The sequence below is a fragment of the Cornus florida genome, unplaced genomic scaffold (assembly GCF_030987335.1).
Source record: "Cornus florida cultivar Cherokee Brave unplaced genomic scaffold, ASM3098733v1 CherokeeBrave_3.0.0_Hap2_Chr02, whole genome shotgun sequence".
NCBI classification, from domain to species: Eukaryota; Viridiplantae; Streptophyta; class Magnoliopsida; order Cornales; family Cornaceae; genus Cornus; species Cornus florida.
In genome coordinates, this window is record NW_026775572.1 from 81,370,678 (window position 1) to 81,380,427 (window position 9,750).

Here is a 9,750-nt window from a genome sequence, read left to right on the forward strand (position 1 = left end):
AAAATACAAAACCGGACTAAAAAGGGGTGCAACACGAGGACTTCCCAGGGGGTCACCCATCCTAGTACTACTCTCGCCCAAGCACGCTTAACTGCGGAGTTCTGATGGGATCCGGTGCATTAGTGCTGGTATGATCGCACCCGACATATTCTCGCCTCCATTTCCCTATAAACCCCTTCCGCTACCGTTCTATTGCCCTTCCGACGCATTCGCCGGGAAATAAATAAATACATATTAATAAAATTAAAATTAAAATTAAAAATACAAAACCGGACTAAAAAGGGGTGCAACACGAGGACTTCCCAGGGGGTCACCCATCCTAGTACTACTCTCGCCCAAGCACGCTTAACTGCGGAGTTCTGATGGGATCCGGTGCATTAGTGCTGGTATGATCGCACCCGACATATTCTCGCCTCCATTTCCCTATAAACCCCTTCCGCTACCGTTCTATTGCCCTTCCGACGCATTCGCCGGGAAATAAATAAATACATATTAATAAAATTAAAATTAGAATTAAAAATACAAAACCGGACTAAAAAGGGGTGCAACACGAGGACTTCCCAGGGGGTCACCCATCCTAGTACTACTCTCGCCCAAGCACGCTTAACTGCGGAGTTCTGATGGGATCCGGTGCATTAGTGCTGGTATGATCGCACCCGACATATTCTCGCCTCCATTTCCCTATAAACACCTTCCGCTACCGTTCTATTGCCCTTCCGACGCATTCGCCGGGAAATAAATAAATACATATTAATAAAATTAAAATTAAAATTAAAAATACAAAACCGGACTAAAAAGGGGTGCAACACGAGGACTTCCCAGGGGGTCACCCATCCTAGTACTACTCTCGCCCAAGCACGCTTAACTGCGGAGTTCTGATGGGATCCGGTGCATTAGTGCTGGTATGATCGCACCCGACATATTCTCGCCTCCATTTCCCTATAAACCCCTTCCGCTACCGTTCTATTGCCCTTCCGACGCATTCGCCGGGAAATAAATAAATACATATTAATAAAATTAAAATTAAAATTAAAAATACAAAACCGGACTAAAAAGGGGTGCAACACGAGGACTTCCCAGGGGGTCACCCATCCTAGTACTACTCTCGCCCAAGCACGCTTAACTGCGGAGTTCTGATGGGATCCGGTGCATTAGTGCTGGTATGATCGCACCCGACATATTCTCGCCTCCATTTCCCTATAAACCCCTTCCGCTACCGTTCTATTGCCCTTCCGACGCATTCGCCGGGAAATAAATAAATACATATTAATAAAATTAAAATTAAAATTAAAAATACAAAACCGGACTAAAAAGGGGTGCAACACGAGGACTTCCCAGGGGGTCACCCATCCTAGTACTACTCTCGCCCAAGCACGCTTAACTGCGGAGTTCTGATGGGATCCGGTGCATTAGTGCTGGTATGATCGCACCCGACATATTCTCGCCTCCATTTCCCTATAAACCCCTTCCGCTACCGTTCTATTGCCCTTCCGACGAATTCGCCGGGAAATAAATAAATACATATTAATAAAATTAAAATTAAAATTAAAAATACAAAACCGGACTAAAAAGGGGTGCAACACGAGGACTTCCCAGGGGGTCACCCATCCTAGTACTACTCTCGCCCAAGCACGCTTAACTGCGGAGTTCTGATGGGATCCGGTGCATTAGTGCTGGTATGATCGCACCCGACATATTCTCGCCTCCATTTCCCTATAAACCCCTTCCGCTACCGTTCTATTGCCCTTCCGACGCATTCGCCGGGAAATAAATAAATACATATTAATAAAATTAAAATTAAAATTAAAAATGCAAAACCGGACTAAAAAGGGGTGCAACACGAGGACTTCCCAGGGGGTCACCCATCCTAGTACTACTCTCGCCCAAGCACGCTTAACTGCGGAGTTCTGATGGGATCCGGTGCATTAGTGCTGGTATGATCGCACCCGACATATTCTCGCCTCCATTTCCCTATAAACCCCTTCCGCTACCGTTCTATTGCCCTTCCGACGCATTCGCCGGGAAATAAATAAATACATATTAATAAAATTAAAATTAAAATTAAAAATACAAAACCGGACTAAAAAGGGGTGCAACACGAGGACTTCCCAGGGGGTCACCCATCCTAGTACTACTCTCGCCCAAGCACGCTTAACTGCGGAGTTCTGATGGGATCCGGTGCATTAGTGCTGGTATGATCGCACCCGACATATTCTCGCCTCAATTTCCCTATAAACCCCTTCCGCTACCGTTCTATTGCCCTTCCGACGTATTCGCCGGGAAATAAATAAATACATATTAATAAAATTAAAATTAAAATTAAAAATACAAAACCGGACTAAAAAGGGGTGCAACACGAGGACTTCCCAGGGGGTCACCCATCCTAGTACTACTCTCGCCCAAGCACGCTTAACTGCGGAGTTCTGATGGGATCCGGTGCATTAGTGCTGGTATGATCGCACCCGACATATTCTCGCCTCCATTTCCCTATAAACCCCTTCCGCTACCGTTCTATTGCCCTTCCGACGCATTCGCCGGGAAATAAATAAATACATATTAATAAAATTAAAATTAAAATTAAAAATGCAAAACCGGACTAAAAAGGGGTGCAACACGAGGACTTCCCAGGGGGTCACCCATCCTAGTACTACTCTCGCCCAAGCACGCTTAACTGCGGAGTTCTGATGGGATCCGGTGCATTAGTGCTGGTATGATCGCACCCGACATATTCTCGCCTCCATTTCCCTATAAACCCCTTCCGCTACCGTTCTATTGCCCTTCCGACGCATTCGCCGGGAAATAAATAAATACATATTAATAAAATTAAAATTAGAATTAAAAATACAAAACCGGACTAAAAAGGGGTGCAACACGAGGACTTCCCAGGGGGTCACCCATCCTAGTACTACTCTCGCCCAAGCACGCTTAACTGCGGAGTTCTGATGGGATCCGGTGCATTAGTGCTGGTATGATCGCACCCGACATATTCTCGCCTCCATTTCCCTATAAACCCCTTCCGCTACCGTTCTATTGCCCTTCCGACGCATTCGCCGGGAAATAAATAAATACATATTAATAAAATTAAAATTAAAATTAAAAATACAAAACCGGACTAAAAAGGGGTGCAACACGAGGACTTCCCAGGGGGTCACCCATCCTAGTACTACTCTCGCCCAAGCACGCTTAACTGCGGAGTTCTGATGGGATCCGGTGCATTAGTGCTGGTATGATCGCACCCGACATATTCTCGCCTCCATTTCCCTATAAACCCCTTCCGCTACCGTTCTATTGCCCTTCCGACGCATTCGCCGGGAAATAAATAAATACATATTAATAAAATTAAAATTAAAATTAAAAATACAAAACCGGACTAAAAAGGGGTGCAACACGAGGACTTCCCAGGGGGTCACCCATCCTAGTACTACTCTCGCCCAAGCACGCTTAACTGCGGAGTTCTGATGGGATCCGGTGCATTAGTGCTGGTATGATCGCACCCGACATATTCTCGCCTCCATTTCCCTATAAACCCCTTCCGCTACCGTTCTATTGCCCTTCCGACGCATTCGCCGGGAAATAAATAAATACATATTAATAAAATTAAAATTAGAATTAAAAATACAAAACCGGACTAAAAAGGGGTGCAACACGAGGACTTCCCAGGGGGTCACCCATCCTAGTACTACTCTCGCCCAAGCACGCTTAACTGCGGAGTTCTGATGGGATCCGGTGCATTAGTGCTGGTATGATCGCACCCGACATATTCTCGCCTCCATTTCCCTATAAACCCCTTCCGCTACCGTTCTATTGCCCTTCCGACGCATTCGCCGGGAAATAAATAAATACATATTAATAAAATTAAAATTAAAATTAAAAATACAAAACCGGACTAAAAAGGGGTGCAACACGAGGACTTCCCAGGGGGTCACCCATCCTAGTACTACTCTCGCCCAAGCACGCTTAACTGCGGAGTTCTGATGGGATCCGGTGCATTAGTGCTGGTATGATCGCACCCGACATATTCTCGCCTCCATTTCCCTATAAACCCCTTCCGCTACCGTTCTATTGCCCTTCCGACGCATTCGCCGGGAAATAAATAAATACATATTAATAAAATTAAAATTAAAATTAAAAATACAAAACCGGACTAAAAAGGGGTGCAACACGAGGACTTCCCAGGGGGTCACCCATCCTAGTACTACTCTCGCCCAAGCACGCTTAACTGCGGAGTTCTGATGGGATCCGGTGCATTAGTGCTGGTATGATCGCACCCGACATATTCTCGCCTCCATTTCCCTATAAACCCCTTCCGCTACCGTTCTATTGCCCTTCCGACGCATTCGCCGGGAAATAAATAAATACATATTAATAAAATTAAAATTAAAATTAAAAATACAAAACCGGACTAAAAAGGGGTGCAACACGAGGACTTCCCAGGGGGTCACCCATCCTAGTACTACTCTCGCCCAAGCACGCTTAACTGCGGAGTTCTGATGGGATCCGGTGCATTAGTGCTGGTATGATCGCACCCGACATATTCTCGCCTCCATTTCCCTATAAACCCCTTCCGCTACCGTTCTATTGCCCTTCCGACGCATTCGCCGGGAAATAAATAAATACATATTAATAAAATTAAAATTAAAATTAAAAATACAAAACCGGACTAAAAAGGGGTGCAACACGAGGACTTCCCAGGGGGTCACCCATCCTAGTACTACTCTCGCCCAAGCACGCTTAACTGCGGAGTTCTGATGGGATCCGGTGCATTAGTGCTGGTATGATCGCACCCGACATATTCTCGCCTCCATTTCCCTATAAACCCCTTCCGCTACCGTTCTATTGCCCTTCCGACGCATTCGCCGGGAAATAAATAAATACATATTAATAAAATTAAAATTAAAATTAAAAATACAAAACCGGACTAAAAAGGGGTGCAACACGAGGACTTCCCAGGGGGTCACCCATCCTAGTACTACTCTCGCCCAAGCACGCTTAACTGCGGAGTTCTGATGGGATCCGGTGCACTAGTGCTGGTATGATCGCACCCGACATATTCTCGCCTCCATTTCCCTATAAACCCCTTCCGCTACCGTTCTATTGCCCTTCCGACGCATTCGCCGGGAAATAAATAAATACATTTTAATAAAATTAAAATTAAAATTAAAAATACAAAACCGGACTAAAAAGGGGTGCAACACGAGGACTTCCCAGGGGGTCACCCATCCTAGTACTACTCTCGGCCCAAGCACGCTTAACTGCGGAGTTCTGATGGGATCCGGTGCATTAGTGCTGGTATGATCGCACCCGACATATTCTCGCCTCCATTTCCCTATAAACCCCTTCCGCTACCGTTCTATTGCCCTTCCGACGCATTCGCCGGGAAATAAATAAATACATATTAATAAAATTAAAATTAAAATTAAAAATACAAAACCGGACTAAAAAGGGGTGCAACACGAGGACTTCCCAGGGGTCACCCATCCTAGTACTACTCTCGCCCAAGCACGCTTAACTGCGGAGTTCTGATGGGATCCGGTGCATTAGTGCTGGTATGATCGCACCCGACATATTCTCGCCTCCATTTCCCTATAAACCCCTTCCGCTACCGTTCTATTGCCCTTCCGACGCATTCGCCGGGAAATAAATAAATACATATTAATAAAATTAAAATTAAAATTAAAAATACAAAACCGGACTAAAAAGGGGTGCAACACGAGGACTTCCCAGGGGGTCACCCATCCTAGTACTACTCTCGCCCAAGCACGCTTAACTGCGGAGTTCTGATGGGATCCGGTGCATTAGTGCTGGTATGATCGCACCCGACATATTCTCGCCTCCATTTCCCTATAAACCCCTTCCGCTACCGTTCTATTGCCCTTCCGACGCATTCGCCGGGAAATAAATAAATACATATTAATAAAATTAAAATTAAAATTAAAAATACAAAACCGGACTAAAAAGGGGTGCAACACGAGGACTTCCCAGGGGGTCACCCATCCTAGTACTACTCTCGCCCAAGCACGCTTAACTGCGGAGTTCTGATGGGATCCGGTGCATTAGTGCTGGTATGATCGCACCCGACATATTCTCGCCTCCATTTCCCTATAAACCCCTTCCGCTACCGTTCTATTGCCCTTCCGACGCATTCGCCGGGAAATAAATAAATACATATTAATAAAATTAAAATTAAAATTAAAAATACAAAACCGGACTAAAAAGGGGTGCAACACGAGGACTTCCCAGGGGGTCACCCATCCTAGTACTACTCTCGCCCAAGCACGCTTAACTGCGGAGTTCTGATGGGATCCGGTGCATTAGTGCTGGTATGATCGCACCCGACATATTCTCGCCTCCATTTCCCTATAAACCCCTTCCGCTACCGTTCTATTGCCCTTCCGACGCATTCGCCGGGAAATAAATAAATACATATTAATAAAATTAAAATTAAAATTAAAAATACAAAACCGGACTAAAAAGGGGTGCAACACGAGGACTTCCCAGGGGGTCACCCATCCTAGTACTACTCTCGCCCAAGCACGCTTAACTGCGGAGTTCTGATGGGATCCGGTGCATTAGTGCTGGTATGATCGCACCCGACATATTCTCGCCTCCATTTCCCTATAAACCCCTTCCGCTACCGTTCTATTGCCCTTCCGACGCATTCGCCGGGAAATAAATAAATACATATTAATAAAATTAAAATTAAAATTAAAAATACAAAACCGGACTAAAAAGGGGTGCAACACGAGGACTTCCCAGGGGGTCACCCATCCTAGTACTACTCTCGCCCAAGCACGCTTAACTGCGGAGTTCTGATGGGATCCGGTGCATTAGTGCTGGTATGATCGCACCCGACATATTCTCGCCTCCATTTCCCTATAAACCCCTTCCGCTACCGTTCTATTGCCCTTCCGACGCATTCGCCGGGAAATAAATAAATACATATTAATAAAATTAAAATTAAAATTAAAAATACAAAACCGGACTAAAAAGGGGTGCAACACGAGGACTTCCCAGGGGGTCACCCATCCTAGTACTACTCTCGCCCAAGCACGCTTAACTGCGGAGTTCTGATGGGATCCGGTGCATTAGTGCTGGTATGATCGCACCCGACATATTCTCGCCTCCATTTCCCTATAAACCCCTTCCGCTACCGTTCTATTGCCCTTCCGACGCATTCGCCGGGAAATAAATAAATACATATTAATAAAATTAAAATTAAAATTAAAAATACAAAACCGGACTAAAAAGGGGTGCAACACGAGGACTTCCCAGGGGGTCACCCATCCTAGTACTACTCTCGCCCAAGCACGCTTAACTGCGGAGTTCTGATGGGATCCGGTGCATTAGTGCTGGTATGATCGCACCCGACATATTCTCGCCTCCATTTCCCTATAAACCCCTTCCGCTACCGTTCTATTGCCCTTCCGACGCATTCGCCGGGAAATAAATAAATACATATTAATAAAATTAAAATTAAAATTAAAAATACAAAACCGGACTAAAAAGGGGTGCAACACGAGGACTTCCCAGGGGGTCACCCATCCTAGTACTACTCTCGCCCAAGCACGCTTAACTGCGGAGTTCTGATGGGATCCGGTGCACTAGTGCTGGTATGATCGCACCCGACATATTCTCGCCTCCATTTCCCTATAAACCCCTTCCGCTACCGTTCTATTGCCCTTCCGACGCATTCGCCGGGAAATAAATAAATACATATTAATAAAATTAAAATTAAAATTAAAAATACAAAACCGGACTAAAAAGGGGTGCAACACGAGGACTTCCCAGGGGGTCACCCATCCTAGTACTACTCTCGCCCAAGCACGCTTAACTGCGGAGTTCTGATGGGATCCGGTGCATTAGTGCTGGTATGATCGCACCCGACATATTCTCGCCTCCATTTCCCTATAAACCCCTTCCGCTACCGTTCTATTGCCCTTCCGACGCATTCGCCGGGAAATAAATAAATACATATTAATAAAATTAAAATTAAAATTAAAAATACAAAACCGGACTAAAAAGGGGTGCAACACGAGGACTTCCCAGGGGGTCACCCATCCTAGTACTACTCTCGCCCAAGCACGCTTAACTGCGGAGTTCTGATGGGATCCGGTGCATTAGTGCTGGTATGATCGCACCCGACATATTCTCGCCTCCATTTCCCTATAAACCCCTTCCGCTACCGTTCTATTGCCCTTCCGACGCATTCGCCGGGAAATAAATAAATACATATTAATAAAATTAAAATTAAAATTAAAAATACAAAACCGGACTAAAAAGGGGTGCAACACGAGGACTTCCCAGGGGGTCACCCATCCTAGTACTACTCTCGCCCAAGCACGCTTAACTGCGGAGTTCTGATGGGATCCGGTGCATTAGTGCTGGTATGATCGCACCCGACATATTCTCGCCTCCATTTCCCTATAAACCCCTTCCGCTACCGTTCTATTGCCCTTCCGACGCATTCGCCGGGAAATAAATAAATACATATTAATAAAATTAAAATTAAAATTAAAAATACAAAACCGGACTAAAAAGGGGTGCAACACGAGGACTTCCCAGGGGGTCACCCATCCTAGTACTACTCTCGCCCAAGCACGCTTAACTGCGGAGTTCTGATGGGATCCGGTGCATTAGTGCTGGTATGATCGCACCCGACATATTCTCGCCTCCATTTCCCTATAAACCCCTTCCGCTACCGTTCTATTGCCCTTCCGACGCATTCGCCGGGAAATAAATAAATACACATTAATAAAATTAAAATTAAAATTAAAAATACAAAACCGGACTAAAAAGGGGTGCAACACGAGGACTTCCCAGGGGGTCACCCATCCTAGTACTACTCTCGCCTAAGCACGCTTAACTGCGGAGTTCTGATGGGATCCGGTGCATTAGTGCTGGTATGATCGCACCCGACATATTCTCGCCTCCATTTCCCTATAAACCCCTTCCGCTACCGTTCTATTGCCCTTCCGACGCATTCGCCGGGAAATAAATAAATACATATTAATAAAATTAAAATTAAAATTAAAAATACAAAACCGGACTAAAAAGGGGTGCAACACGAGGACTTCCCAGGGGGTCACCCATCCTAGTACTACTCTCGCCCAAGCACGCTTAACTGCGGAGTTCTGATGGGATCCGGTGCATTAGTGCTGGTATGATCGCACCCGACATATTCTCGCCTCCATTTCCCTATAAACCCCTTCCGCTACCGTTCTATTGCCCTTCCGACGCATTCGCCGGGAAATAAATAAATACATTTTAATAAAATTAAAATTAAAATTAAAAATACAAAACCGGACTAAAAAGGGGTGCAACACGAGGACTTCCCAGGGGGTCACCCATCCTAGTACTACTCTCGCCCAAGCACGCTTAACTGCGGAGTTCTGATGGGATCCGGTGCATTAGTGCTGGTATGATCGCACCCGACATATTCTCGCCTCCATTTCCCTATAAACCCCTTCCGCTACCGTTCTATTGCCCTTCCGACGCATTCGCCGGGAAATAAATAAATACATATTAATAAAATTAAAATTAGAATTAAAAATACAAAACCGGACTAAAAAGGGGTGCAACACGAGGACTTCCCAGGGGGTCACCCATCCTAGTACTACTCTCGCCCAAGCACGCTTAACTGCGGAGTTCTGATGGGATCCGGTGCATTAGTGCTGGTATGATCGCACCCGACATATTCTCGCCTCCATTTCCCTATAAACCCCTTCCGCTACCGTTCTATTGCCCTTCCGA

General features: G+C 45.5%; 38 non-coding genes across 38 annotated transcripts; all 38 read right to left on the reverse strand.

The window, feature by feature from the left end:
- Positions 1 to 23: 23 nt before the first annotated feature.
- On the reverse strand, positions 24 to 142 carry LOC132297426 (5S ribosomal RNA). The gene has a single exon (XR_009479229.1). It is a non-coding gene; the product is annotated as a 5S ribosomal RNA (ribosomal RNA).
- Positions 143 to 281: 139 nt separating this feature from the next.
- On the reverse strand, positions 282 to 400 carry LOC132297438 (5S ribosomal RNA). Its single transcript, XR_009479230.1, has one exon. It is a non-coding gene; the product is annotated as a 5S ribosomal RNA (ribosomal RNA).
- Positions 401 to 539: 139 nt separating this feature from the next.
- On the reverse strand, positions 540 to 658 carry LOC132297449 (5S ribosomal RNA). The gene has a single exon (XR_009479231.1). It is a non-coding gene; the product is annotated as a 5S ribosomal RNA (ribosomal RNA).
- A 139-nt stretch (positions 659 to 797) lies between these two features.
- LOC132297462 (5S ribosomal RNA) lies at positions 798 to 916 on the reverse strand. Its single transcript, XR_009479233.1, has one exon. It is a non-coding gene; the product is annotated as a 5S ribosomal RNA (ribosomal RNA).
- A 139-nt stretch (positions 917 to 1,055) lies between these two features.
- Positions 1,056 to 1,174, reverse strand: LOC132297473 (5S ribosomal RNA). Its single transcript, XR_009479234.1, has one exon. It is a non-coding gene; the product is annotated as a 5S ribosomal RNA (ribosomal RNA).
- A 139-nt stretch (positions 1,175 to 1,313) lies between these two features.
- Positions 1,314 to 1,432, reverse strand: LOC132297485 (5S ribosomal RNA). The gene has a single exon (XR_009479236.1). It is a non-coding gene; the product is annotated as a 5S ribosomal RNA (ribosomal RNA).
- A 139-nt stretch (positions 1,433 to 1,571) lies between these two features.
- Positions 1,572 to 1,690, reverse strand: LOC132297496 (5S ribosomal RNA). The gene has a single exon (XR_009479238.1). It is a non-coding gene; the product is annotated as a 5S ribosomal RNA (ribosomal RNA).
- A 139-nt stretch (positions 1,691 to 1,829) lies between these two features.
- Positions 1,830 to 1,948, reverse strand: LOC132297507 (5S ribosomal RNA). The gene has a single exon (XR_009479239.1). It is a non-coding gene; the product is annotated as a 5S ribosomal RNA (ribosomal RNA).
- Positions 1,949 to 2,087: 139 nt separating this feature from the next.
- On the reverse strand, positions 2,088 to 2,206 carry LOC132297518 (5S ribosomal RNA). Its single transcript, XR_009479240.1, has one exon. It is a non-coding gene; the product is annotated as a 5S ribosomal RNA (ribosomal RNA).
- Positions 2,207 to 2,345: 139 nt separating this feature from the next.
- Positions 2,346 to 2,464, reverse strand: LOC132297529 (5S ribosomal RNA). The gene has a single exon (XR_009479241.1). It is a non-coding gene; the product is annotated as a 5S ribosomal RNA (ribosomal RNA).
- Positions 2,465 to 2,603: 139 nt separating this feature from the next.
- Positions 2,604 to 2,722, reverse strand: LOC132297539 (5S ribosomal RNA). The gene has a single exon (XR_009479243.1). It is a non-coding gene; the product is annotated as a 5S ribosomal RNA (ribosomal RNA).
- Positions 2,723 to 2,861: 139 nt separating this feature from the next.
- LOC132297540 (5S ribosomal RNA) lies at positions 2,862 to 2,980 on the reverse strand. Its single transcript, XR_009479244.1, has one exon. It is a non-coding gene; the product is annotated as a 5S ribosomal RNA (ribosomal RNA).
- Positions 2,981 to 3,119: 139 nt separating this feature from the next.
- Positions 3,120 to 3,238, reverse strand: LOC132297542 (5S ribosomal RNA). The gene has a single exon (XR_009479246.1). It is a non-coding gene; the product is annotated as a 5S ribosomal RNA (ribosomal RNA).
- A 139-nt stretch (positions 3,239 to 3,377) lies between these two features.
- On the reverse strand, positions 3,378 to 3,496 carry LOC132297544 (5S ribosomal RNA). The gene has a single exon (XR_009479248.1). It is a non-coding gene; the product is annotated as a 5S ribosomal RNA (ribosomal RNA).
- A 139-nt stretch (positions 3,497 to 3,635) lies between these two features.
- On the reverse strand, positions 3,636 to 3,754 carry LOC132297545 (5S ribosomal RNA). Its single transcript, XR_009479249.1, has one exon. It is a non-coding gene; the product is annotated as a 5S ribosomal RNA (ribosomal RNA).
- A 139-nt stretch (positions 3,755 to 3,893) lies between these two features.
- Positions 3,894 to 4,012, reverse strand: LOC132297546 (5S ribosomal RNA). The gene has a single exon (XR_009479250.1). It is a non-coding gene; the product is annotated as a 5S ribosomal RNA (ribosomal RNA).
- A 139-nt stretch (positions 4,013 to 4,151) lies between these two features.
- On the reverse strand, positions 4,152 to 4,270 carry LOC132297547 (5S ribosomal RNA). The gene has a single exon (XR_009479251.1). It is a non-coding gene; the product is annotated as a 5S ribosomal RNA (ribosomal RNA).
- A 139-nt stretch (positions 4,271 to 4,409) lies between these two features.
- LOC132297548 (5S ribosomal RNA) lies at positions 4,410 to 4,528 on the reverse strand. Its single transcript, XR_009479252.1, has one exon. It is a non-coding gene; the product is annotated as a 5S ribosomal RNA (ribosomal RNA).
- A 139-nt stretch (positions 4,529 to 4,667) lies between these two features.
- Positions 4,668 to 4,786, reverse strand: LOC132297557 (5S ribosomal RNA). The gene has a single exon (XR_009479262.1). It is a non-coding gene; the product is annotated as a 5S ribosomal RNA (ribosomal RNA).
- Positions 4,787 to 4,925: 139 nt separating this feature from the next.
- On the reverse strand, positions 4,926 to 5,044 carry LOC132296827 (5S ribosomal RNA). Its single transcript, XR_009478715.1, has one exon. It is a non-coding gene; the product is annotated as a 5S ribosomal RNA (ribosomal RNA).
- A 139-nt stretch (positions 5,045 to 5,183) lies between these two features.
- On the reverse strand, positions 5,184 to 5,303 carry LOC132297036 (5S ribosomal RNA). The gene has a single exon (XR_009478913.1). It is a non-coding gene; the product is annotated as a 5S ribosomal RNA (ribosomal RNA).
- A 139-nt stretch (positions 5,304 to 5,442) lies between these two features.
- LOC132296992 (5S ribosomal RNA) lies at positions 5,443 to 5,560 on the reverse strand. The gene has a single exon (XR_009478871.1). It is a non-coding gene; the product is annotated as a 5S ribosomal RNA (ribosomal RNA).
- A 139-nt stretch (positions 5,561 to 5,699) lies between these two features.
- Positions 5,700 to 5,818, reverse strand: LOC132297569 (5S ribosomal RNA). Its single transcript, XR_009479273.1, has one exon. It is a non-coding gene; the product is annotated as a 5S ribosomal RNA (ribosomal RNA).
- Positions 5,819 to 5,957: 139 nt separating this feature from the next.
- LOC132297580 (5S ribosomal RNA) lies at positions 5,958 to 6,076 on the reverse strand. Its single transcript, XR_009479284.1, has one exon. It is a non-coding gene; the product is annotated as a 5S ribosomal RNA (ribosomal RNA).
- A 139-nt stretch (positions 6,077 to 6,215) lies between these two features.
- Positions 6,216 to 6,334, reverse strand: LOC132297591 (5S ribosomal RNA). The gene has a single exon (XR_009479295.1). It is a non-coding gene; the product is annotated as a 5S ribosomal RNA (ribosomal RNA).
- A 139-nt stretch (positions 6,335 to 6,473) lies between these two features.
- LOC132297602 (5S ribosomal RNA) lies at positions 6,474 to 6,592 on the reverse strand. Its single transcript, XR_009479306.1, has one exon. It is a non-coding gene; the product is annotated as a 5S ribosomal RNA (ribosomal RNA).
- Positions 6,593 to 6,731: 139 nt separating this feature from the next.
- On the reverse strand, positions 6,732 to 6,850 carry LOC132297615 (5S ribosomal RNA). The gene has a single exon (XR_009479316.1). It is a non-coding gene; the product is annotated as a 5S ribosomal RNA (ribosomal RNA).
- A 139-nt stretch (positions 6,851 to 6,989) lies between these two features.
- Positions 6,990 to 7,108, reverse strand: LOC132297627 (5S ribosomal RNA). Its single transcript, XR_009479328.1, has one exon. It is a non-coding gene; the product is annotated as a 5S ribosomal RNA (ribosomal RNA).
- Positions 7,109 to 7,247: 139 nt separating this feature from the next.
- Positions 7,248 to 7,366, reverse strand: LOC132297638 (5S ribosomal RNA). The gene has a single exon (XR_009479337.1). It is a non-coding gene; the product is annotated as a 5S ribosomal RNA (ribosomal RNA).
- Positions 7,367 to 7,505: 139 nt separating this feature from the next.
- On the reverse strand, positions 7,506 to 7,624 carry LOC132296829 (5S ribosomal RNA). Its single transcript, XR_009478716.1, has one exon. It is a non-coding gene; the product is annotated as a 5S ribosomal RNA (ribosomal RNA).
- Positions 7,625 to 7,763: 139 nt separating this feature from the next.
- Positions 7,764 to 7,882, reverse strand: LOC132297650 (5S ribosomal RNA). Its single transcript, XR_009479339.1, has one exon. It is a non-coding gene; the product is annotated as a 5S ribosomal RNA (ribosomal RNA).
- A 139-nt stretch (positions 7,883 to 8,021) lies between these two features.
- Positions 8,022 to 8,140, reverse strand: LOC132297662 (5S ribosomal RNA). The gene has a single exon (XR_009479340.1). It is a non-coding gene; the product is annotated as a 5S ribosomal RNA (ribosomal RNA).
- Positions 8,141 to 8,279: 139 nt separating this feature from the next.
- On the reverse strand, positions 8,280 to 8,398 carry LOC132297673 (5S ribosomal RNA). Its single transcript, XR_009479344.1, has one exon. It is a non-coding gene; the product is annotated as a 5S ribosomal RNA (ribosomal RNA).
- A 139-nt stretch (positions 8,399 to 8,537) lies between these two features.
- Positions 8,538 to 8,656, reverse strand: LOC132297684 (5S ribosomal RNA). Its single transcript, XR_009479355.1, has one exon. It is a non-coding gene; the product is annotated as a 5S ribosomal RNA (ribosomal RNA).
- A 139-nt stretch (positions 8,657 to 8,795) lies between these two features.
- LOC132296972 (5S ribosomal RNA) lies at positions 8,796 to 8,914 on the reverse strand. The gene has a single exon (XR_009478852.1). It is a non-coding gene; the product is annotated as a 5S ribosomal RNA (ribosomal RNA).
- A 139-nt stretch (positions 8,915 to 9,053) lies between these two features.
- Positions 9,054 to 9,172, reverse strand: LOC132297696 (5S ribosomal RNA). The gene has a single exon (XR_009479366.1). It is a non-coding gene; the product is annotated as a 5S ribosomal RNA (ribosomal RNA).
- A 139-nt stretch (positions 9,173 to 9,311) lies between these two features.
- On the reverse strand, positions 9,312 to 9,430 carry LOC132297709 (5S ribosomal RNA). The gene has a single exon (XR_009479375.1). It is a non-coding gene; the product is annotated as a 5S ribosomal RNA (ribosomal RNA).
- A 139-nt stretch (positions 9,431 to 9,569) lies between these two features.
- Positions 9,570 to 9,688, reverse strand: LOC132297720 (5S ribosomal RNA). The gene has a single exon (XR_009479384.1). It is a non-coding gene; the product is annotated as a 5S ribosomal RNA (ribosomal RNA).
- Between the last annotated feature and the right edge of the window lie 62 nt (positions 9,689 to 9,750).